Here is a 24879-nt window from a genome sequence, read left to right on the forward strand (position 1 = left end):
GAGAGACAGAGACAGAGACAGAGAGAGAATCCCAAGCAAGCTCCGTGCTGTCAATACAGAGCCTGATGTGGGGACTGAACTCATGAATGGTGAGATCATGACCTGAGCGGAAATCAAGAGCCAGATGCTTAACCGATTGAACCACCCAGATGCCCTTGCATTTTTCATTATAAACCTTATAATACTATTTGGCCTTTTAAACAATGTACATGCATGAATGTGATAAAAATTTAAATTAAAAATCTCAACAAACTCAAGATTTTTCTTTCATTAAAATAAAACAAAATTAAAATATAGCCAACTCCTTTACATTAGTATGGTGAAAGAAATAAAACTTTGCTTCTATCTTCTTCCACTTCCATGATTTCCAAGTTTCTTCCTCTCTGTGTTCCAGGTCCCTCACATGTTATTAAATGAAGATAATTCACAAAGAATGAGGAAGAGCTAATAAAAATGATTGATATGTATAAACAAGCCCCAAAGGATAGGAATCCACGACAAGTCTTTTTGGCTGAAAATTTTTAGAACATGAGATACGAAAAAGAATTCTAGAAGGCGGGGGTCTTCACAAATTTTCTTGCTGTAGATAGATTTTTATTGGACAGATACATTCTGCAAAGGCTGTCAAGTATAGCAACAATCAGAGGGTCTTCCCCATGCATTCACTCTGCCAGTGAATTCAGTATTCAAGACCAAACCTGCCTAAGCTAAAAACAAAAATAATAAATAATAAAAGCTAAAAATAACTGAGCAGTTGCCAAGTGACAAGCATTGTACCAAGCCCTTTATTTGCATCATATGATTTGCATCCTCACAATCATCCTCGGAGTTGGGTCTGACTATTTCCCCATTCTACATATGGGAAGACCTTTAAAAGGGTGAGAAACTTGCTTGAGGAAGTGGCAGTCTGGATTTAAACTCAGATCTGTCTTACTCAAGAGCCCACGTTCTTGTAAACTTCTATGTATTTTTGGCAAAACCAAAAATGGCAATCTATGGGGTGAGAGGGGAAAAGATTAGCTATCACTCTGGCTGCCAAGTCTCAAGGCAATGCTATAGGAACAGAAGAGAAAATTATGAGGACCTATTGAAACCGCAAAAGAATGGTATTACTTTGTAGAAAAATCCCACAGTAGATGGTCACATGAAAGCTGCTAGAATAAACCAAAGTACACGTAAATTAATTCACCAAACACTTATTGAGTAACCTCTGAGTTTCACTGAGCTAGGTACTGGCAGTATAATTTCTTTGTATAATAATATAATAAATATAATATAATATAATATAATATACTTAGAAAATAAGAATTTGTTGAAGAGTCACTACCAAATTAGAGGCGTTTTGGTATCCTTAGAACTTTTAATACTGTATCTTAGAAGAAATTAGTTGTTATACTATGGCTATTTCAGTAGAGGGCACTAGGAGATCAAGATCGTTTGAACTTAGGTGGCAAAATAGTTAATAGACCAATCTTTCAGAACTGTGTAGTCATGATTTTAAAAAGCGTATCAAGTGTTCCAAAAATGCAATAAGTCATAAACCAAAGAAAAGAGGTTTTATATATGAATATTGGCAAGATCACTAAGATCAATACTCCAGATGCTTGCCCAATTATAGATTTTTTTTGAGTGGTACCATTTATAAACTCACCTCCATTACTTACTTGCAGATCTCTATTAGGGCCACCAGGAAATGTCAGTTTAGCAGACCTAGCACTTCTGAGAGAAATGGCGTAAGGCATAAGAAGTCCAAAGGCTTTGAGAGTACCTGTCCACCTCTCCACCTTACCTCCATCTCCCACCCAATGCCTTCCGCCAAGTAAGTGGCCTGGGGGCAAATTACTTAATCTCCGTTTCCATACCTCTAAAATATTGATAATTTCTCCCATGATTATGAATGTGAAAATGCGTTGCAAAGTGTCATAAATATAATAAAGTTTGTAAGATACTAATAAAGTAAAAAAAATATAAAAGAAAGTATAAAAGTATAAAAAATCACACTATTAGAAAAAGAAGTTCCAGAAACTGTGATCCCAGGCCTATGAAGATTAGCTTTGGAAACTTCTGACAGTACTGTACATCTTAATCATCCAGACAGAGTTAAAAACAGAATTCTACAGTCACAATTTCAAAACACTTCCTCCCAGCTCCTTCAGATTTTGCAAGCCCCTTTTCCACCCCCACCTTCATTGAAGAAGAAATACAAATTGATTCATAGGGATTTACTAAAAGATCTTTTTCTAATGCAATCATAGCTATTGCCAGATAAACTTCTATTAGTTTGTATAGACAAATGTCCCGGTTTTCAGGGAAAAGAAATTCAGGTGATAACACTTTTAATTTTCTTAGACACACACATACATACATAATTTGCATGAGTAATTAGTAGTATGGTCACTCACCATCACTCCCAAATTGCCTTGATGTTTCCATAAACATATAGGGTATGATTATATTTTATTTATGTATGGGAAGACTAAAGAGCAGAAAGATTAAATGATTTGCTTAAAATGACATAGTATCAACCATGGAGGTTTGCCTTCTAATCCATCATAGAACAACTAGAAAGTACTGGAACCACGTGAAACTACTGGAAAATTAGCATCTTAACTTCTATTTTATCTTATTACTCATTTGTTTATAAAATCAACAAATATATTTCGAGCAGTTACTATATGCCACGCACTGTGGAAGATGTTGAAGATACAATAGAGAAGGGGGGAAACCCAACACAGTTCCTAAATACTCATGCAGTTTATAATATAAAGAGGAAGACAGACCCCAAAAACTGTAAGGAGAAATATAAAACAGTTGTGAATTGTAAACGTTCTTTGAAGGAAATAAACATAGGCTAAAATAGAAAAGAGCAGAGGAAAATGATCTTAGAGAGGGTATTCAGGAAGAATCAGGTCAAAAAAAGATGGTGACATTCAAGCTGAGACCTGTAAGGAGAAGCAATGTTGTAGGGGTTGCAGTCCTCCTGACAGAGGTAATAAATCGCATGTGCAAAGGTCCCGAGGAGAGAAAGATCTTATGTACCCGAGGAAATGAAAGAAGACTGGACACTCAGAGCACAGCCAGCAAGGGGAGAATGACTTGAAAAATGAGATTGAAGAGATCAGTTGAGGTCAGGTCACACTGAGTTTTGTAGACCAGGGTAGTAGGTAGGATTTTATTCTAAGGAAAATAATGAAGTCACTGAAGCATTTCAAGCAGAGGAATGACATGATTAGATTTGTATTTTAAGAAGAGTCTTTTGGGGCGCCTGGGTGGCGCAGTCGGTTAAGCGTCCGACTTCAGCCAGGTCACGATCTCGCGGTCCGTGAGTTCGAGCCCCGCGTCAGGCTCTGGGCTGATGGCTCGGAGCCTGGAGCCTGTTTCCGACTCTGTGTCTCCCTCTCTCTCTGCCCCTCCCCCGTTCATGCTCTGTCTCTCTCTGTCCCAAAAATAAAAATAAACGCTGAAAAAAAAATTTTTTTTAAAAAATAAATAAATAAAAAATAAAAAAAAAAGAAGAGTCTTTTTCCTATTATGAGAAGAATGGGTTGGAAAGGAGCAAGAGAGGCAAAATGGAGATGGCACAGGAGTCTAATGCAATAAGTCTCTCAGATAGATGGTGATGAACTCAACAAAGGCGGTGATGGAGATGAAAAGTTGCTCATGAAATTGGAATGTGTTTTAGAGACATACCTGGTTCTACTAGTTATTTGTAGTGTCTTTATGCCTAGTACACATTAGGGGGAAAGAACTCAAGATGTAATCTTTTCACTTGACAGGATGGGTTCTTTTAGCTCTTCCAAAGAATTCAAAGCACTTATCAAGCACTTCAGTCTATTGACCAAAACTATTTTTTTTACCACTTTATTTATTATTTTTTTTTAAAAATTTTTTAAACATTTATTTAGTTTTGAGACAGAGAGAGACAGAGCATGAATGGGGGAGGGTCAGAGAGAGAGGGAGACACAGAATCCGAAACAGGCTCCAGGCTCTGAGCTGTCAGCACAGAGCCCGACGCGGGGCTCGAACTCACGGACCGTGAGATCATGACCTGAGCTGAAGTCGGACGCTTAACTGACTGAGCCACCCAGGCGCCCCCTTTTTTTAAATTTACATCCAAGTTAGTTAGCATATAGTGCAACAATGGTTTCGGGAGTAGATTCCTTAATGCCCCTTACCATTTAGCCCATCCCCCCTCCAAACTCCCCTCCAGTAACCCTCTGTTTGTTCTCCATATTTAAGAGTCTCTTATGTTTTGACCCCCTCCCTGTTTTTATATTATTTTTGCTTCCTTTATGTTAATCTGTTTTGTATCTTAAAGTCCTCATATGAGTGAAGTCATGTAATACTTGTTATCTGACTGCTTAATTTTGCTTAGCATAATACCCTCTAGTTCCATCCATGTAGTTGCAAATGGCAAGATTTCATTCTTTTTGATTGCTGAGTAATACTCCATTGTATATATACCATATCTTCTTTATCCATTCATCATCCATTGATGGACATTTGGGCTCTTCCCATATTTTGACTATTGTTGATAGTGCTGCTATAAACATTGGGGTGCATGTGTCCCTTCAAAACAGCATACCTGTATCCCTTGGATAAATACCTAGTAGTGCAATTGCTGGGTTGTAGGGTACTTCTATTTTTAACTTTTGGAGGAATCTTCATACTGTTTTCCAGAGTGGCTGCACCAGTTTTCATTCCCACCAGCAGTGCAAAAGAGGTCCTCTTTCTCCACATTCTTGCCAACATCAGTTGTTTCCTGAGTTGTCCATTTTAGCCATTCTGACAGGTGTAAGGTTTTATCATTGTGGTTTTGATTTGTATTTCCCTGATGATGAGTGATGTGGAGCATTTTTTCATGTGTCAGTTGGCCATCTGGATGTCTTCTTTGGAGAAGTGTCTATTCATGTCTTTTGCCCATATCTTCACTGGATTATTTGTTTTTTGGGTGTTGAGTTTGATAAGTTCTTTATAGATTTTTGGATACTAACCCTTTACATGATATGTCATTTGCAAATATCTTCTCCCATTCTGTTGGTTGCCTTTTAGTTTTGCTGATTGTTTCCTTCACTGTGCAGAAGCTTTTTATTTTGATGAGGTCCCAGTAGTTCATTTTTGCTTTTGTTTCCCTTGCCTTCAGAGACGTGTTGAGTAAGAAGTTGCTGTGGTCAGGATCAAAGAGGTTTTTGCCTGCTTTCTCCTCGAGGATTTTGATGGCTTCCTGTCTTACATTTAGGTCTTTCATCCATTTTGAGTTTATTTTTGTGTATGGTGTAAAAAAGTGGTCCAGGTTCATTTTTCTGCATGTTGCTGTCCAGTTTTCCCAGCACCATTTGCTAAAGAGACTGTCTTTATTCCATTGGATATTCTTTCCTGCTTCGTCAAAGATTAGTTGGCCATGTGTTTGTGGGTCCATTTCTGGGTTCTCTATTCTGTTCCATTGATTTTAGTGTCTGTTTTTGTGCTAGTACCATACTGTCCTCTATTGACCAAATATTAACTGAACACCTTCTAAGTATATAGAAATGAAATTTGAGAGATGCTACTCCACTTCTGATTGCATACTCAGTTTGGAAATCAAAAGCTCCCTGAATAAAACCATTAGAAAATAACCTATTGCTTAATATAATACCAAATACTAAGTGTAGAAAATAAGTTCTCAAGAAAGACAGAGATAAAAAAAATAATTGGGACTATCAAGTATCTTTATAGTTCTAAGATTGGAGATTCTTTCTGGGATCTAAAGATGCACAAAGTTTATGTAAACCAACAAATTCAGATGAGGAACGGATTTGAGTAAGATTATTATGGCAAGTGCTTTTAGGAGTTTCTGCTTAGCTCAAACTAATTATCCCCCTTCTCTCAGAACTGATCCTCCTTTCACAGAAATGGGCACCTGGTAGCCATGTTGTATTACATAATTCCTATTCTCATAGCAAGATTAATTAGACTGGAAGCTTGACCCAAACCAAGTCAGGCCAATCAAATTCTCTATCTCAGAAATCCTGGTGCCCCAGAAAGTCTGAATTAGGATTCAAAATAGGGAGGTTAGTCTCTAAACATGGCTGGAACTGTAACATGTAAAACCCAAGAGGCAGGAGAAATGGGAAAAGCTGATCTGCAGAGAGAATGAGGAAGAGAAACATTTTGATTTCTTCATTCTAGAGCCTACTGCACCCTTCCAGAGTCTCTCACTACATTCTTGTCCTTGAGTTTTGTGAAAAAACTCCATATCCTTAAAATTTGTTAGTTGCTATTACTTAGAACCAATATGTCCTGTCCTACCCTAGTAGTCATGAAAATAGGAATGATCACAATGAAAACAGGACTAATTACAGCAAAAGAACATTCTATACACAAAACATTGAGGAGGAAAGAAAAAGTACAAGGCTAGGCACCTTCTTTAACAAGCTTACAATTAGCGACAGATGATAAACATCACATCAGAAGACTAATGACCCCCCATGGATGCTGATATCAAAAGATTTTTTTAATGTTTATTTATTTTTTGAGAGAGAGAGAGAATGAGCGGGGGAGAGGCAGAGACAGGGAAACACAGAATCAGAAGCAGGGTCCAGGCTCTGAGTTGTCAGCACAGAGCCTGACCCAGGGCTCAAACTCACAACCATGAGATCATGACCTGAACTAAAAAGCAAGAGTCAGACGGTTAACCACCTGAGCCACCAGGTGCCCTTCAATGATTCTTTAGGTGAAGAATTTAAATGACATTGTCAAAAGGAAAAGGGAGTCATGAGTCTGGTACTCACACACTCTGAAGAAGTGTTAATTTCTGGAAATTAATTTGGCAAGATTCTTAAAATAGATATACTCTTTTCAACGAACAGGACTTATCAAGTCCTTACTATGTGTCAGGGACTCTTCTAGATACTGGAAATGAAGTACTAAACAAGAAAGGCAAATTTTCTACTTTCATAGAGCTTACTCTTGGGGGAGAAAAAGTAGAGGGAGAAATAATAAATAGTAAATTAATTACTCTATAGCCCATAATTTCTAGGAATTTAACAAATAATCAGATGTGTAAATGTACACAGATGTAAGCATAAGGATATTGATACATTACAGTGCTATTTACAATATCAAAGAATTGGAAACAACCTAAATGTTCAAAAAGGGATCAATTATATAAATGATAGTATATCCAAATAGTAAAGTAATATGTTCCAATTCAAAAACATTTATTTACTATGTGCAAGGTATTGTTCTAGTGTTTAATATATAGTAATTTATTTAATAAAAAGAAATTCTGAAATAGATATTTCATTATCATCTCCATTTTATGCATAAGGAGACTATGGCATAAACAGACTGTGGAATGCAAAATCATATAGCTAATATGTGGGGGAGGTAAGATTTGAACCCAGAGAAAAGTTTGACTCTAGGAGCTAACCTCTTAACTATACTGTCTCCTGAAAAAATTATAACATGAGAAAATACGCATACTATAATTTTTAAGTTAAAAATTCAAGATATTGATCTAACTTCACAAATAATTTTTAAATTCAAATATGTATATATTTGTGCCCTCAAAAAGAATTAGAAGATATTCCACAATGGTAATAAATTGTTTTCTCTGAATGATAGGATTACAAGTTTTACTTATTCATCTTTTTTATATTTCCAAAACTGGTTTGCACTTAACTTAGATTACTTAGTAGAAAAGGGGATGAAATTTTTGCTGAGGCTTGAGGATAAGGAGAAACTAAATAAGAACTGGCAGGAAAGTAAATGTGAGGAGGTTTTAGTTTGTTACCATGATTCCTGCAACACATCAGAAAGCAGGGTAAAACCTAATTTCTAGATGTTACTTCTTCCAAGATATTTAAAAAAAAATACTTTTAAGGATTAACATTTACAGCATTCTCTTTATCATCTTTACAAAACAAAATTGAGGTAATGAGAAAGAAGGTTACATCTCCACAAAAATTAATGATAGAAGGAAAAAGTTCTTCTGATATACCAGGCACTTGTCTACATGACTAACATTGAGAAAAGGGTTTTCTAGGATGAAAAAGGAGGTTTTTTGGGAGAGTCTCTCCTGGAGAACAGGATTAGGATGCTCAGATCGAATTGTATTTGAACAAATGCAGAATGAATGAAAACAACTAGGGGGGTGCCTGTGTGGCTCAGTGGGTTGAGTATCCAACTTCGGCTCAGGTCATGATCTCACAGTTTGTGGGTTCGAGCCCTGCATCAGGCTCTGTGCTGACAGCTCAGAGCCTGGAGCCTGTTTCAGATTCTCTGTCTTCCTCTCTCTGTCTCTCTCTCTGCCCCTCTCCCACTCGCACTCTGTCTCTCCCTCTCTCTCAAAAATAAATAAACATTAAAAAAATTTTTTTTGACTGGACATCTTATATGTATTGTCAACTACCCATAAAATAGCTAATGCTACTGGTTGGTTTCAAACTATTTTAGAATTGGTAGTGCCTGCTGTTATGGAAGTCTCTGACAATAATTTGGCAGTGGTTCAGAAAAGGAAATGGAAAAAAAAAAGCTTTATCTTAATATCTATATATTTGACACTTTTACAGTTCTGTGTGGGAGTTACCTGACTGACACAAGAAGATGGTGGGCCATTACACTTCTGTATTCCTGTCTCATTTCCAATCACACAGTGTACTTTTCTGAATGATGTCTCTAAAACCAAATGAATAAGATCAAAAATGTTTCTCCAGAAAGTCCTAAAGAATCAGTAGAGACACATCTTGGAAAATACTGATGTAATTTTGTAATCACTCTCTGGTCTGACACTCATTCAACAGGCATTTGTTAAAAGCCTGTAAAGGCAGGATACCCTGATGGGAGACTCCATTGTATTGACATAGTCATGGCCCTCAATGCGTTTGTCCCTAGTAAAGAGATAAGTAAACAATTATATATACTTCAAGGCAGGTGTGATTAAAGTACTATGAGTGGTATGAACCATAGTTTAACCCATTACACAAGTGGGGAGAATTACTTCTAGACAGGTCAATTGAGCTTAGATCTGAAGAATGGTAGAAATTCAATTAACAAAGATGAGGGGGAAGGAGAACATTCTAAGCACTCTACTGGATATAAATATAGAAAACCATGGCATAGAGGCACCTGGGTGGCTCAGTCAGTTGAGTGTCTAACTTCAGCCCAGGTCATGATCCCACCTTTTGTGAGTTTGAGCCCCGCATCAGGCTTGATGCTGTCAACACAGAGCTGGCTTCGTATCCTCTGGGCCCCTCTCTTTCTGGGTCTCTCCCACTCACACTCTCTGTCTCAAAAATAAATAAACCTTTAAAAAACAGAAAAGAAAACCATGACATACATTGTTGGTGCCAAAACATGGAAGATTTTGAATTCCTGACACGCCTCCAGGAATATACACCCTCAGTTCTTTCCCCCATTCAGCTCCAAGAAGTTGAAAACTTGGCCAACAGCCTCTAGACAGAAGATTTGAAAGACTTTGAGATGTCTTTCCAGGACTGTCTGAGATGTCCAAAAGGAAAGGCCTAAAAATACCAGCATTGGGGGTTCCTTAACATGATAGTCAAAAGCAGGTCTCTGTACAGTAAATTTCCCAGTTGACAAGACTTTATCTTGGGCTCAGAGCTTACAATCAGCTTTTTGTGGTTTCAGACAGATAAGCAAGGATCAGTTATCAGGCTTTCTGAGGAAAGCCTCTAACAAATATGCAGAAGTAACCTAAAGGGAAAAAAGACTATAGGGACAGAAGGTTACTTAAAAAAAAAAAAAATCCTCATTAATATCCTCAAAAAAATAGGAGAAAACATTGCATCCATAAAGCAAGAACATGATGCCATATAGAAAAAGCATTCATCGGGGAGCCTGGGTGGCGCAGTCGGTTGAGCATCCGACTTCAGCCAGGTCACGATCTCGTGGTCCGTGAGTTCGAGCCCCGCGTCAGGCTCTGGGCTGATGGCTCAGAGCTCGGAGCCTGTTTCCGATTCTGTGTCTCCCTCTCTCTCTGCCCCTCCCCCGTTCATACTCTGTCTCTCTCTGTCCCAAAAATAAATAAACATTGAAAAAAAAAAAAAAAGCATTCATGTTACAAACAAACAAAACCAAACTAAAAAATCAGCTCTTGTAAATTAACCTTTGAGAACCTAAATGAAAATTTTAGTATCTGGAAGATGATGCTGTGAAAAAATAAGTAGAGCAAAAAGCATAGATAGAAAACGTGGAGGAGGGAGAAGAATTAAAGGCCTAATCCAGATGGACCAGAATTTAAATAATTAAAGTTCCAGAAAACAAGAACAGAGAAAATGAAAGGGAGGAAATAATCAATGAACATGTTCAAATTGAATTGAAAGATGTGATTTTCTAGACTGAAAAACCTTATATAGCATGCAGTTCAATCAAAAATAGACCCATTGGAAGGCACATCATGAAATTTCAGAAACCTGAAGATAAGGAAAAATTCTCCAGGCTTCCAGAGGTAAAAATAGGACATAAACTACAGATCATGAGTTAGAATAATTTTGGACTTCTGTGGTAGAAATATAACTGCAAGATTTCCCATCCTGTGTGTACATGTGTACTATGAATATGTGTACCATGAATATGATGCATTTGACCCCATAATTAGGTTATGTTATATGGTACAGATTGACTTTAAGAAAGGCTTGACCTGGGGCACCTGGGTGGCTCAGTCGGTTAAGCGTCTGACTTCAGTTCAGGTCATGATCTCACAGTTTGTGGGTTGGAGCCCTGCCTCAGGCTCTGTGCTGACAGCTTGGAGCCTGGGGTCTGCTTTGGATTCTGTGTCTCCCTCTCTCTCTGCTCCTCCCCACCTCTCAAAAACAAATAAACATTTTTAAAAAATTTAAAAAGAAAGGCTTGACCTAATCAGCATTAAAAGGGCCTCTAAAAGTGATGGGGCTCTTCCTCACAAAGGAGGGTCTCCATAACTGGCTTTGAAGACAAGGAGGCTACATGGCAAGAAATGCAGGCACCTGTAGAAGCTGAGAAAGGTCTCTCCCCACCTTCCAGCCATCAAGGAAATGGGGATCTCAGTCTTATGACTACAAAGAACTAAATTCTGCCAGCCTCCTGAAGAAGCTTAAAAGTGAATTTTTCCCCAGACTCCCCAAAGAAATCTTTCCATCTAATACCTTGATTTCAGCCTTGTGTATCCTGAGCAGAGAACTGTGCTCGGATTTCTGACCTACAGAATTGTGATCCAATAAATGGATATTCTTTTAAGCTGATAGGTTTGTGGTGATTTGTAAACAAAAAAATAGAAAACCAATACAGCTTCTCAGCAACAATGACAGCTATTCAACAATGGAGAACCCCACCCTTCAAAATTCTGAAAAGAAGAAATTTCAAACCCAGAATTACATACATAACTACCAATTAGCTATGAGAGTAAATTAAGGATATCGTCACACATGCAAAGTCTCAAAAACTAACCTACCATGTACTCTTTCTTAGGAAGCTACTGATATGTGTGTTTCACCAAAATTAGGGGAAAAAATAAAATAAGGAAGAGGAATATGTGGCACACAAGAAGAGGTGTGAGGAGAACTCCCATGATACTGGGGAAAGGCCATCCAAGGATGGCATGTTGTGGACAACTGGTCCACACCAGAGCAGGTTAAAACACTCTGGGGACATTTTACCATGAAGATTAAGTTGAAAGGATATGTAATGTTATAGTTGAAGGAATGGAGAAGAGATTTGGGTGACTGGCAAAGAGTTGAGGGTTGAAATACTAATTAGTATATAGAAAACTAACTGCATAAGCTTCAAAAATGCAGTGATTGGGGCCCCTGGGTGGCTCAGTCGGTTAAACATCCGACTTTGGCTCAGGTCATGATCTCGTGGCTTGTGAGTTCGAGCCCTGCATCCTTGTGCTAACAGCTCAGAGCCTGGAGCCTGCTTCCGATTCTGTGTCTCCTTATCTCTCTGCCCCTCCCATGCTCATGCTCTGTCTCTCAATAATAAAGAAATGTTAAAAAAAAATTTTTTTAAGGCAGTGATTAATTTTAAGGGAAATAAAAAGTAGTACAAGAATGGTTATCATAGTTTACTACTTGATTTAGCTGTTAGTAGTTTTTATATAATCATAATAGAACATTTTATCACAGTGAGATGCCAATAAGACCCAAAGCTCAAAAGTCAAAATTAGAAAGACAGCATGTATATAGATACCAAATGAATTAATTAAAGAACTGAAAAATGCTGCCTCTACAGAGAAATAGGTGAGATGGGATAGGGACTGCTTGTTTTAGTTTTAAACCTTATGAAACTATTTTTTTCCTTAGAGGCATGTGTATCTTCAGTAAAATAAACGCCAGAAAGAAGTAGAAAAAGAAGAATAAAAAAAAAAAAGGAGGAGAAAGAGGAGGAGGAGAAGGAGAAGGAGAGGGAGGGTGTAGTGAAAGGTATCTCTACAAATTAATCAGGTGTAAATGGCTTTCTTAAGAGGAAAACTGACAACGCTTTCATCATAATAAAGTGTTCTCATGTTAGTGTCCATTTGTCGAACAATAGAGCATTGTGGTAAATTTCTGAGCAGAAGGGAACCCATTTGTTATGACAAGTGGTGATGAAAAGAAATTGAAAATATCTCAGGAAATAGACTCAAAAGAACTTGGTGATTAACTGCTGGATGGATGGGGGCAGTGATAACACAGAAGCTGTGAGAAAGGACGAGTCAGGGATGGTTCCCAGGTTTCTGCCTTGGAGTACCTGGGTGGCTGCTGGTGCCATTTTCTGCTTTCTATAGCAGACATAGAAAAGGAATAGACTTGGAAAGGCAGGAAAGAATTTAAGTTTGCTTTGAGGCATGGTTGAATAAAGTACCTAAGGGACATCCAAGCAGAGAAGAAGAATGGCAACTAGATCTAGAGAACAAGAGTTCATAAGAAAGATTTGGCCTCGAGAAAGATAGTTGGGAATGTGACATATAAATAAGATGACTACGGGAAGAGAGCAGGAGAATTCCTTCCTAGGGACAGACTTGCTTTGCTAAATCCATTCAGAGAGGTGACGCTTCCTATGGGAAGGTTGACAATTACAACTTGGAGAAGTTGAAAAGTGCTAAGTTAACTCTGTCTAAGAAGAGGGTATATGAAGGAATAGGAAAGAGTGAGAGACCCTGTGGCTGATGGTAGCATTTGGGGAAGGGGAAAATGTTCAACCAGGAAGTTAAAGTTATCTGTTGTGTGGTATGCCTGTGACTCTTCGGTTTTCCTTTCATGAAATCTTTAGTAAAAACTGACTTCCCTTCTCAGTATTTTGTGGAGATTTATTTTTGGGAATGTGACCAAAAATGATTTGTATCTCAAGGTTAGTACAGGGAGAAGCCAGATATGGTCCATGGATTGGCTACATGTCTATAGTAATCATCAGCAAAGTATTAGGGGAAGCATTTGCACACGTCTCTGGTGATGACTAACACCAAGCAGAACCCAAAGAAGTCACTGTGGTTACTCAGGAAGTGCTCTGAAGATCTCGATTTTTTTAAAAATTTTTTTTGTTGTTGTTGTTGGTGGTGGTGTTCTTCTGTTCCTCTATTATGGCTGTTTTTTTGTGGGGTTTTTTTTGAGACGTAATTGACATATAACATTATTAGTTTCAGGTGTACAACATATTGTAATCTTAATTCCTAACAAAAAAATACAAAAGACAAAAAGTAGGGTCTATAGTAGAGAGCAAATATGAGAGATTGGATCCAACATGAAGTTATCAGAAAGGGTGGAACCAAAATAAACTAAGCCTTGTGAGAAAATGCTAAGAAGGGTGTGAAGAAAAAGGAACCACCCTACTTCTTGAGTCCAGTGGCAATGCAATTCACTGTTTCTGCCTTTGTGTCAACCAAGTGTCCATCAGTTGTGATTTATCAATATTCTACCAACATTCTAATGCCACCATCTTCACACTCTAGGCTCTTGCTCTGCTTCCCTTTATATCTGAGCACCTGTCAGTACCTGAAATTGTATCCTATACTAATTAATTTGTTTGTTTGCTGTCCATCTCCCTCACTCCAAGGCAAACTCCCCAAGAAGAGGAAATTCATCTTCAATATTCTGTCGAGAATTGTACCTGTCGTGTGAAATTACTCAATAAATATTTATCATTGAATGAATCAATTAATATCTTGCTTCTACCTTTTATCAGAAATGGCCTTTGGATTAAAACAAGTCTGAAAAAGTTCGTTAAGAGGGAATTCCAGCCCAAAGAAGTGTAAAGTTTGTATCAAGGTCTTTGAAGTAATGATAATTGAGATTATTTTTGAGTGCCAAGTAGGTGTGCCTTGAAGCACTGTGCTAGGCACTTAATCCACCTTATCTAATAGAATCTTCAAAACAACTATTATTATTCCCATTTTATAGATAAATTAGAACCTAAGTTTCCAAAGGGATAGGGAACTTGCCGTATCTGGCTAATGTACAAGCCAAAGCTCAAACCCAGGTCTCTCAGCTTCAGAGTCTGTGTCCTTAAGCATTCTGTGATTCTGTCTTATGAAATAAAAATAACATTTCCATACTTGGGACCCAACCAAATTATCTATCAGGATTCTGAAATTATTGAGCTGCTCTCTATAATTATTAAGGAATTAGGAAAATGGGCTAGGTATAGAAGGCTGCTGATGGGTAAGTATATTCATGATTTTTAAGAAGAGTAGAGTGTATAATGAAGGATCACAGAGCTATATAGTTCAGTTGTACTAGGTACATAACATAACATTCTTGGTCATTGAGATACCTTTAGACTAGGCATTTCAGGTCGTACACTACCTATAACTCCCTGCTGGCTTCTCCCAGTCTTGTTACATATTTTGATTTCCTGCCGAGCCCCCAAAGAAATTTCAACATATAACCCCTGAAAACTATAGAAATCTGTCCCAGAGGAAATTTAAGGACATATACATTTGTTGTGATTCACTTTTATTTTCTTTAATGTTTATTTATTTTTGAGAGAGAGAGATAGAGCAAGCAGTAGAGGGAGAGAAGGAGACACAGAATCTGAAGCAGGCTCCAGGGGTGACTCAGGGCTCAAACCCATGAATCGTGGGATCATGGCCTGAGCCAACATCAGATGCATAACTGACTGAACCACCCAGGCACCCCTGTTTAGGATCACTTTAAAAACAAGTTGAAATTGGGGCACCTGGGTGGCTCAGTCAGTTACACCTTCCGCTCAGGTCATGATTTCATGGTTCATGGGTTTGAGCCCTGGGTCAGGCTCTGTGCTGACAGCTCAGTGCCTACAGCCTGCCTCTAATTCTGTGTCTCCCTCTCTCTCTGCCCCTCCTCCATTCACTCTCTGTCTCTCAAAAATAAATAAATGTTAAAATATTTTTTTAAGAAATAGTGATTAATCATCAAGAGCTGTTAAGGTTTACTATAAACTCATAAGACTAAATTCATTTTCAAGGTTATTATAGTGATTCTAAGTGACAAGTAGTGGTGGCAGGAAAGATAGAAAGCAAAGTGTAGATTTTTTAAATTGACACTTTAGAATACCTTAGAGGCAAATATATCAGAAACTGGAAACAATGCCTCTGGGAAGGGAATGAGAAGTCTGAAGGACAGAGAAGGGAGGACAACTTACTTTTCATTGTCCATCCTAGAGTGCATTTAGAATTTTATAGCTCTAAGATTTTGTGGGTGACAGAGCCCTTGCTGACACAAAGGCAGGAACCATTGAGCATCTGAAACAGAATCCAACTAAATGAGCTTAACCTCCGTAGTTTCTTGAAAATTCTCTGAGATGATGTTAAAACCAGCTCCCTAGCCTTGATTATGACACAGAGAAATGAACTGCCTTTGTTCCCAATGACCACATGACACTGAATTCAGCTGCTGGTTGGAATCCAAACTCAGCTGTTCCCTCCACGTGACTCAGCCACCACTGGTCTCTGCGTCTTGCCATACGCAACTCATTAATTCACCACTTGACAAAAATTTGCTCCCTCCCTCTTTTAAAGTTTTGGGTTAGTTGACTAATTTTCTTCAGTTTCCCAACAACAAGGAGAAAAAGATTTTTAGGCTGTGAGGGTGCCCTTTCTTCCTTCACCTTCTGTTTTCCACAGGCTTGAAGCTTGAGACAACAGAATTAAAGTTTCAAACCATTGTTTCATTTAGCTATTTGCCTTGAATGGTTTTGACATATGCTTGCTTAGAAAAAACTAAATTTCTGACTTTTTGACAAAATGCTTCAAGAGATGTTATCAAATTACTCTACCTTTTCCAAGAACTAAAATGCAATTATTAGAGATAAAATAACATGTATAAGCAATAGCCTAGGAAGAGGGCAAGAGTGAGAGAGATAGAGTAAAAGGAAGGCTGGAGATGAGAGTTCTTTGGCAGATATCCTATTTTCCTCAGTTGTTTTTTTTTTTTTTTGAAAGCATTAAATATATTTCTACTGACAACAAAACACAATTTTAGAGCATAAAGTATGGGGAGTACTATACATCCTACTGTATATATATGCATATATATTTATTTTTTTTTAAATTTTATTCTGGGAGAGAGACAGAACATGAGCAGGGGAGGGACAGAAAGAGAGGGAGACACAGAACATGAAGCAGGCTCCGGGCTCTGAGCTGTTAACACAGAGCCCCACCCAGAGCTCAAACTCACTGACCGAGAGATCATGACCTGAGTGGGAGTGGGATGCTTAACCCACTGAGACACCCAGAAGCCCCTATCCTGCTGTATATATTAAAGCAATGTACTAATAAAAAAGTTTTTCTCTATATATGCTTAAAGACTTAGCTATTTTAATATAATTAAGTCACTAATTTCCTCTTCCTCCATAAAGAGTGAAAACTAATGAGAATTTTTGACTATTACTTTTTTGTGCTCTGTTCACTGAAGTTAAAATACATTCTGAGTGTTTTTCTTTTTCCTGGAACTATTGTCTTTGAAATTTGCCCTAATTTAACCCCATAAACCTAAACATGGCAACGTTGGCTTCATGTTTAAAACATAAGAGGGGCTCTTGGGTGGTTCAGTTGGTTAAGCATCTGACTTGGCCTCAGGTCATGATCTCGTGGCTTGTGAGCTCGAGTCCCATGTCGGGCTCTGTGCTGACAGCTCAGAGCCTGGAGCCTGGTTTGGATTCTGTGTCCCCCTCTGTGCCCCTCCACCATTCCCACTGTGTCTCTCTCAAAAATAAAACATTAAAAAATTTAAAAGTAAACAATAAAATAAAACCCAAGGATGATTGTTAACCATAGTAAATATACTCAAAATGCACAAAATGCAAAAGTAATGTGAAATAAAATACTCAACGCCCCGAGAGTTTATTCCACTAATTTTGTTTCTTGGAAGCTAATTATCTGGGTTATGGACTAAACAGATCCTTTGTTCCTTCTCAGTTCAAATACAGTTGCACTTCTGCTGTGTACTGCTCATTCTCCTCTTCTCATAAGGATCTAGGAGACATGGAAAATAGAACCAATATTTTAGCTCTTGAACTTTCAAGAGGACAGTACTCTGTATGGTATAGTGAATTCTACCATCTGCCTGGATACTAACCGCTGACTCACAACTTCAAAACCAAAACTCTCTGGAAATTGCTGTCAGCTGATAGCTGGAACTTCTGCAGAAGTTCATGCTCCCTTCCTGGGTAGTCCTCATCCAATAACAGGTCAATGTGAAGTTACAAATCTGGTCCCCTGGTCTCAAGGCAGGACAACTCTGAAAGGACTTTCGGCTCCAGAGCTTTTTGTGAGATCAGCTGAGGCCTCTGGTGTGGCTTCATCAAAAATCGACCCCCCCCCCCCCCCCACCGCTGCCCTCACTCCCTTACAATGTGGTCACAGAAAGTAGCCCTCGATTAGTCTTTGTCCACAAATTGCCGTCTAAACTCTGCTTCTGGGGAAACACTGGAAAACATATCGGTTGATTTCTCCCTAGGAGAAGTGAACTGATTTATAGTGATACTGTCTGTATTCTTTTTTCCCACCGTTTCCCTTTAATTTGCCAATGTTTTTTTTTCTTCTCTCTCTCTTTTTTTTCCCCTTTTAAGTTCCTGTAGAAGCATGTTGCAGAAATACCCTAGAACACAGAGTCTTAACAGTAGCAGAAAATGAAAGCTAGATTATTCCTTGCCCATTTTGTGGCTATCCAAAAGAACATTCTTGACTTTGTGTTGGGGGAGATGATGAAGCTCGTGAAATTAAGTAAGGCTGATTGACCTTCATGAAGATCAGACTCATGACCTTGGCATTATTTTGCCATGTTCTGCCCAACTGAGCTAATGGGCTGACACAGAAAACTTGAAAGTGAGATTTAAAGATTGCTTCTGGAAATCTTGTTATCTCTGTTGGTGACAATCATCAAGAGTCATCCAAAAACTGTCTTTTTGAGAGCTTTTACATTTTTCCAGTAGATTCTGGCTAAAAAGGCAGATTGATCATATGGATATAGCTCCTCTCCTCTCTAGGACTCCCCCTAAAATTAAGAGAATGGGAGAAGAAACAACAGCAAATAAAAAAAAAGTTTTAACAAGTTTTTGAAAAACTGAAATCAAATAAAGTAATAGAAATTGACTCTGCAGAACAGAAACTGAATAGCCCCCCGGTGGGGGGAGGGGGGGAATCCTGTGACCCCCCCATGAAATAACTGACTCTTGTCTAATCATTCTAAACTAAGTAAATAGAGCAAAGGGACCCAGAGAAGACAGAGACAATGTAGTGAAAAGTAAACTCTTTTTAAACTACAAAACTTTCAGAGAAGAGGTTATATGACAACCATTCAAAACAAAACAGAATTTTATTTAAAAAAATAGAGAACATGAAAGTTATCCTATATATTACAAATATAATAGCCAAAATAGTAACATATTTAGAAGGGCTGAGAAAGAGTTGGAAATCCCCCACAAAGCAGAGAAAGATAGAAAAGAGAAAATAAAAGAAATGAAAGGATCGATGCAGAAAGGCCAAAATCCAAGTTGTAGAATTCCTGCCAGAGGGAGTAGTTAGAGAGGAGTAAACTATCACGGGAATAATCCTATAAAATTCCCCAGACCCAAATGACAGGAGTCTACAAGTAGAAAAAATCCAGGTACTCTGAGGAATGAAGAAATATTCATACCAAGTTTTGTCGTTGTGAAACTGTAAACACCAGAGATAAAGAGAAGATTTTAAAAGCTTCTAGAGAGGAAAAGATGGGTCCTATTCAAAGGAACAGTAAAGAGAACGACATCATAGTTCTGTTATCAGCACTGAAAGGTAGAAGATAATGAAGCAATGCTCTCGGAATTCTGAAGGAAAAATTCCTTTCAATCCAGAAGATAGATTAAAGATAAAGGTAATTTTCTAAGGCAATCATTGGGAGGTAGTCTGAAGGGGTGGGACAAGAAACAACTATTTGTCCTTACAAGTTGTTGGGTGCTATTTAATTGATTGACTGATTTTCATGTATTAAGGACCCAGAAGTTAATTTCTTGTGTGTCCTCTAGATTTGACTAAGGATGTACTACAACAGAAAAGGGACATAGGTCGAAACAGAGGAGGGCATGGAATCCAGGAAACAGTGTAATGCAATGGCCAAAGAAGCAGGCCTGCAGAACAATCAACATAGATTGAAACAAGACAGAGGCTTCAAATGAGAGAACTGGTTGCTTTCCTGTTATATATGAGCACTGGGAGAAAACCGATGATAGGTGCACTGTGCATCTGTTTGAGGCGTTATAGCAATTTTAAAGTCCTATTATTTTTATTTTTATTTTATTTTAAAAGTACTCAAGGGGCTCCTGGGTGTCTTAGTCAGTTAAGAATCTGACTCTTGATCTCCCCTGAGGTCAAGATTTCATGGTTGGTGAGGTTGAGCCCCTCGTTGGGCTCTGCACTGACAGCATGGAGCCTGCCTGAGATCCTCTTGGGGCACCTGGGTGGTTCAGTCGGTTGAATGACCAACTTTGGCTCAGATCATGATCTCATGGTTTGTGAATTTGAGTCCCACGTCAGGCTCGCTGCTGTCAGTGCAGAGTCCACTTCAGATCCTCTGCCCTCCTCTCTCTGCTTCTCCCCTGCTTGTACTCTCTCTCTCTCTCTAAAAAGTAAATAGACATTTAAAAAAAAAAGTATTCAAGGGGCGCCGAGTGGCTCAGTCAGTTAAGCACCCAACTTCGGCTCAGGTCATGATCTCACAGTCTGTGGGTTCGAGCCCCGCGTCGGGCTCTGTGCTGACAGCTCAGAGCCTGGAGCCTGCTTCAGGTTCTGTGTCTCCCTCTCTCTCTCTGCCCCTCCCCCACTAGTTCTCTGTCTCTCTCTGTCTCTCAGAAATAAATAAATGTTAAAAAAAAAAGTACTCAAGAAGTGCAAAAATAAGAAATATAATCATGGTAGTTTGGAGTACTGAAATGATTAATATGTATATAGGTGTAATATAAACATAGATCAGTGGAACTAAAAATTATGATAATTATATTGGAAATGTGGGGAGTGGGTGGAGGGATTGTAAAAAGGATTTAATCTACTTGATAGTAAATTCCAAGAAGTCAGGGATTTGTCTGTTTTGTCACCTCTGGCATCCCCAACACATAGAGCAGAGTCTGGCATATAGTAAGGTACGCAACCAATATGTGTCACTTTGTTATCATCTACCATGCCAGGAAGTCATGGCTACATACAAAGAAACAGCTAAAATTATTTAAAGGAGAAAATTAAAAAGAATTTTTTTCTGAGACAATCACTTGGGAGGAAGTCTAAAGGGGTGAGATAAGAAACTGCTGTTTGTCTTTATAACTTATTTAGTGCTCCTTGATTTTTTTAAAAATTGTGTGTATGTAATAAATACTTTGCATTTTTTAATGAAGCAAGATAGATGCAAGTTAAAATAAAACAATTGTTTCTAATAAAATATATATATTTTTACAAAGTCCTGGGGCACCTGGGTGGCTCAGTCGGTTGAGCATCTGACTCTCGATTTTGGCTCAGGTCATGATCTCACAGTTCGTGAGATCAAGCCCCGTGTCAGGCTCTGCACTGACACTACAGAGCCTTCTTGGGATTTGGGATTCTCTCTCTCTCTCTCTCTCTCTCTCTCTCTCTCTCTGCCTTTCCTCCACTCATGTGCACATGCTGTCTCTCTCAAAATAAATAAATAAACATTTAAAAAATAAAAAATAAAAGAAGGTACTGAGCAATAGAAACTGAGTACAAAATGGTCCCAGGTCCTTTATTCAAAAAAAAAAAAAAGCCACAGGAGTGCTGATTTGAAGGGGCACATGCACCCCAATGTTTATAGCAGTGCTATCAACAATAGCCAAATTATGGAAAAAGCCCAAATGTCCTTCAACTGATGAATAGATTAAGAAGATGTGGTATATATTATATATTCATATATATATATATATATATATATATACACACACACACACATACGTACACACAAGGGTATATATATATACAAGGGTATATATACATATAGTATATATTACATATAGGGGCGCCTGGGTGGCTCAGTCAGTTAAGTATCCAGCTTCAGCTCAGGTCATGATTTCATGGTTGGTGGGTTCTAGCCCCATGTCAGTCTCTGTGCTGATAGCTCAGAGCCTATAGCCTGCTTAGGATTCTGTGTCTCCCTCTCTCTCTGACCCCCCCCCCACTCATGCTCTGTCTCTCTCAAAAATAAATTAACATTAAAAAAAATTATACACACACACACACAAGAGAATACCACTTGGCAATTAAAAAGAATGAAATCTTGTCATTTGCAACAATGTGGATGGAACTGGAGGGTACTATGCTATGTGAAATAAGTCAGACAAAGACAAATATCACATGATTTCACTCATATGTGGAATTTGAGAAATTTAACAGATGAACACAGGGGAAGAGTAGGAAAAATAAGATAAAAACAAAGAGGGAGGCAAACCATAAGAGACTCTTAAGTACAGAGAACAGACTGAGGGCCGACTGGGTTGGGGAAAATGGGTGATGGACATTAAGGAGGGCATTTGTTGGGGATGAGAACTGGCTATTATATGTAAGTGATGAATCACAGAATTCTACTCTTTTTTTTTTAATTTTTTTTTAACGTTTATTTATTTTTGAGGCAGAGCATGAACAGGGGAGGGTCAGAGAAAGAGGGAGACACAGAATCCAAAACAGGCTCCAGGCTCTGAGCTGTCAGCACAGAGCCCGACATGGGGCTCGAACCCACAGACTGTGAGATCATGACCTGAGCCGAAGTCTGACGCTCAACCAACTGAGCCACCCAGGCGCCCCACAGAAGTCTACTCTTGAAGCCAAGACTATACTGTATGTTAACTAACTTGAGAATTAAAAAAAAAAAAAAAAGAATTATTTGGCAAAATTAATGAAAACTAGAAATTTTTGCAAAATAACCAATCTTGTAATTTTCCTTAGGAAGTCAAACATGAAGTAAAGAATGTTACGAGAATGTATGAAGTAGAAGATGTTCTGTCTCGCTGTTATAGAAATTGTCAGATAACTATGCAATTCTTATTAGTACATAGTTACAATTATAATCTAACTTGGTTAAAAAAATATGCCAAACAAAATCCCACTTGCTTTTTGTCACCTTGACAGTTTGTTAGAAAAGGTCAGGATGACTGAACCAATAAAGTTCTAGTTTTAATGCACTGCACTTAAATGGCATGAGCTAATAATGAATTTAGAGAATATATTAGTGCTGATTTATTTAGCATGACTTCTGATTTAACTTGGCATTATGATAGTGGGCAATGTTAAATTATGCCTTACCATACAATTATGACTCTTTTATATTATTGTATTGCTGAGCAAATGTTTTATTTATTTATTTGGTCATGTTAAGAATTCTAGGCTACTTTTACTTACTTATTTTTTTAATGTTTATTTAATTTTGAGAGAGACAGAGTGCGAGCAGGGGAGGGGTAGATAGAGATGGAGACAGAATCCAAAGCAGGCTCCAGCCTGGGAGCTGTCAGCACAGAGCCTGACATGAGGCTTGAACTCACAAGCCATGAGCCCATGACCTGAGCCGAAGTTGAACGCTCAACCAACTGAGCCACCCAGATGCCCCGAGAATTCTAGGCTACTTTTAAGTGGAGCAAATGCAAGGTAGACTGGATTAATTCTATTGACTTAGCTTTGCTGCTAAAACTTCAACAATTCTTGTGGGGTTTTTTCCATGTTCCCATCACATTGGATGTTTACCATTTTCCTTCCCTTCCTAACATCAGTAACATATGTCTGTTGAGTTGAGTTCCAGTAGATCCTTTGACTACAGTTTATAAAACAAACCATAGGCTTTGGAAGGCAGCCGTGCTCACCACTATACCACCAGCACTAAACAAAGCATACACTTTGGAATCAGGTAATGACACTCATTAATCCTGCTGCTTACTAGCAATGACTGTGAGTCACTTACTTAACTTCTCCAGGCCTCAGTTTCCACACTTTTAAAACAGGGACACTAATCTTACCATATGGTATCGTTAGTAAAATTAAAGAAGAGGTCAGCATTTGGGATAAATGCCTACTAAAGCGTCTGGCACTTGACTTAATAAATGGCAGGTAATATTGTTACTTAGGGTTTAGCAATTCTATTGTTTGATTTTGTGACATAGTTTTCTCATCTTCCCATAACTTTGCCTTATGACATGTACATGTACATGTATTTCATAAACTCATTTAAAAGGAATTAAAATTAGGCTTTCGGGATTCCATGAGGCTCTTTGAGATAACTGTGCTGTTGCCAAACCAAGGTACTGGGACTTTCTGCAAAGTGTTTACTTCTTGGCCATAATATGTAAGAAGAACCAAGGTGATCACAGAGTTAAGTGATAGTACATGGGGTCTTTATATCATTCTGTCTGCTTTTGAATATATTTGAAAATTTCTGTACTAAAAATCTAGCATAAAGGTGAGCTTTCAATACAGGAAAAGGTATAAAATCAGTTCCCCTGAGCAACGCATTTGTTGGTATATATATCCTTGATTATTTGGTAAGTCAACCTAGAAAAGAAAGAGTCCATTATCTTGTGAATATTTTCCATTACAAATTCTATTTTTTTTAACATCTAATTATTTTTGAGAGAGAGAGACAGAGTGCAAGCGGGGGAGGGGGGGTGGCAGAGAGAGGGAGACACAGAATTCGAAGCAGCCTCCAGATTCCGAGCCATCAGCATAGAGCCTGGCTTGGGGCTCGAACTCACAAACCATGAGATCATGACCTGAGCCGAAGTCAGATGCTTAACCAACTGAGTCACCCAGTCGCCCCTATAAATTCTATTTTTGTTTCTGTTTTATTCTAAAAAGTATCCCACATGACAATAATGAACATTTAATCTCTCTTTAGCTAAATAGGCCTTGGCCTGCTACATACCTGAAGAAAAGACACTCTAGGGAAATCTAGGTAGGAAGCAAAGTGTTGATGAGTCAGCCGGTGGCACACTTTCTCTGCGTTGATACTAAATCAAAGCTTCAATTAATGACAAGAACTGCTTTGTTGCTGAAGCACTTGTCCTGGGAGTGACAACAAGATTGAGGGTGTAGCTATTAATAGACTATACTTCCTTCTTTTTTCTGGTACTGTTTGTTGCAAAGGTCCCAGTGTTGCTTGTGGAAACCTAGATAAGTCATTATTTGGATAATTATTCTCTTAGTGAAACTCCATTGGTGGTTTTAGTTAAAGAAAAAATGGTGCTGCCTGTCCCGCTCTGAACTATTTGACTGGGTTGTTTACACATAAGTTGTGCCAAGCCTACAAAGGCTTCCCTGCAAAGGCTGTGTTTTGCTGGTCCTTCAGGTGATTCATCTACCAGCGACACATACAAATTATAGTTCAGAAGGTTGTTGTAAGAATTAATTAATGTGTGCTGTGCTCCTTATGATCCTCAGATGAAAGGCACTAAGGAAATGTAGTGTGCCTACATTAAAATAATAACATC

At 38.3% G+C, this 24879-nt stretch overlaps 1 long non-coding RNA gene across 1 annotated transcript in view; it reads right to left on the reverse strand.

Moving 5' to 3' along the window:
* The window catches only part of LOC147572680 (uncharacterized), a 35488-nt gene extending 10980 nt beyond the window's left edge, over nt 1-24508 (reverse strand). The window contains exon 1 of the long non-coding RNA XR_015245877.1: nt 24315-24508. This is a non-coding gene — a long non-coding RNA (uncharacterized LOC147572680). The remainder of the gene's footprint in view (nt 1-24314) is intronic.
* Nucleotides 24509-24879: the final 371 nt, after the last annotated feature.

Source organism: Puma concolor, chromosome E4 (genome assembly GCF_028749965.1).
Source record: "Puma concolor isolate L17-30 chromosome E4, mPumCon1.1.hap2, whole genome shotgun sequence".
Classification (NCBI taxonomy): Eukaryota; Metazoa; Chordata; class Mammalia; order Carnivora; family Felidae; genus Puma; species Puma concolor.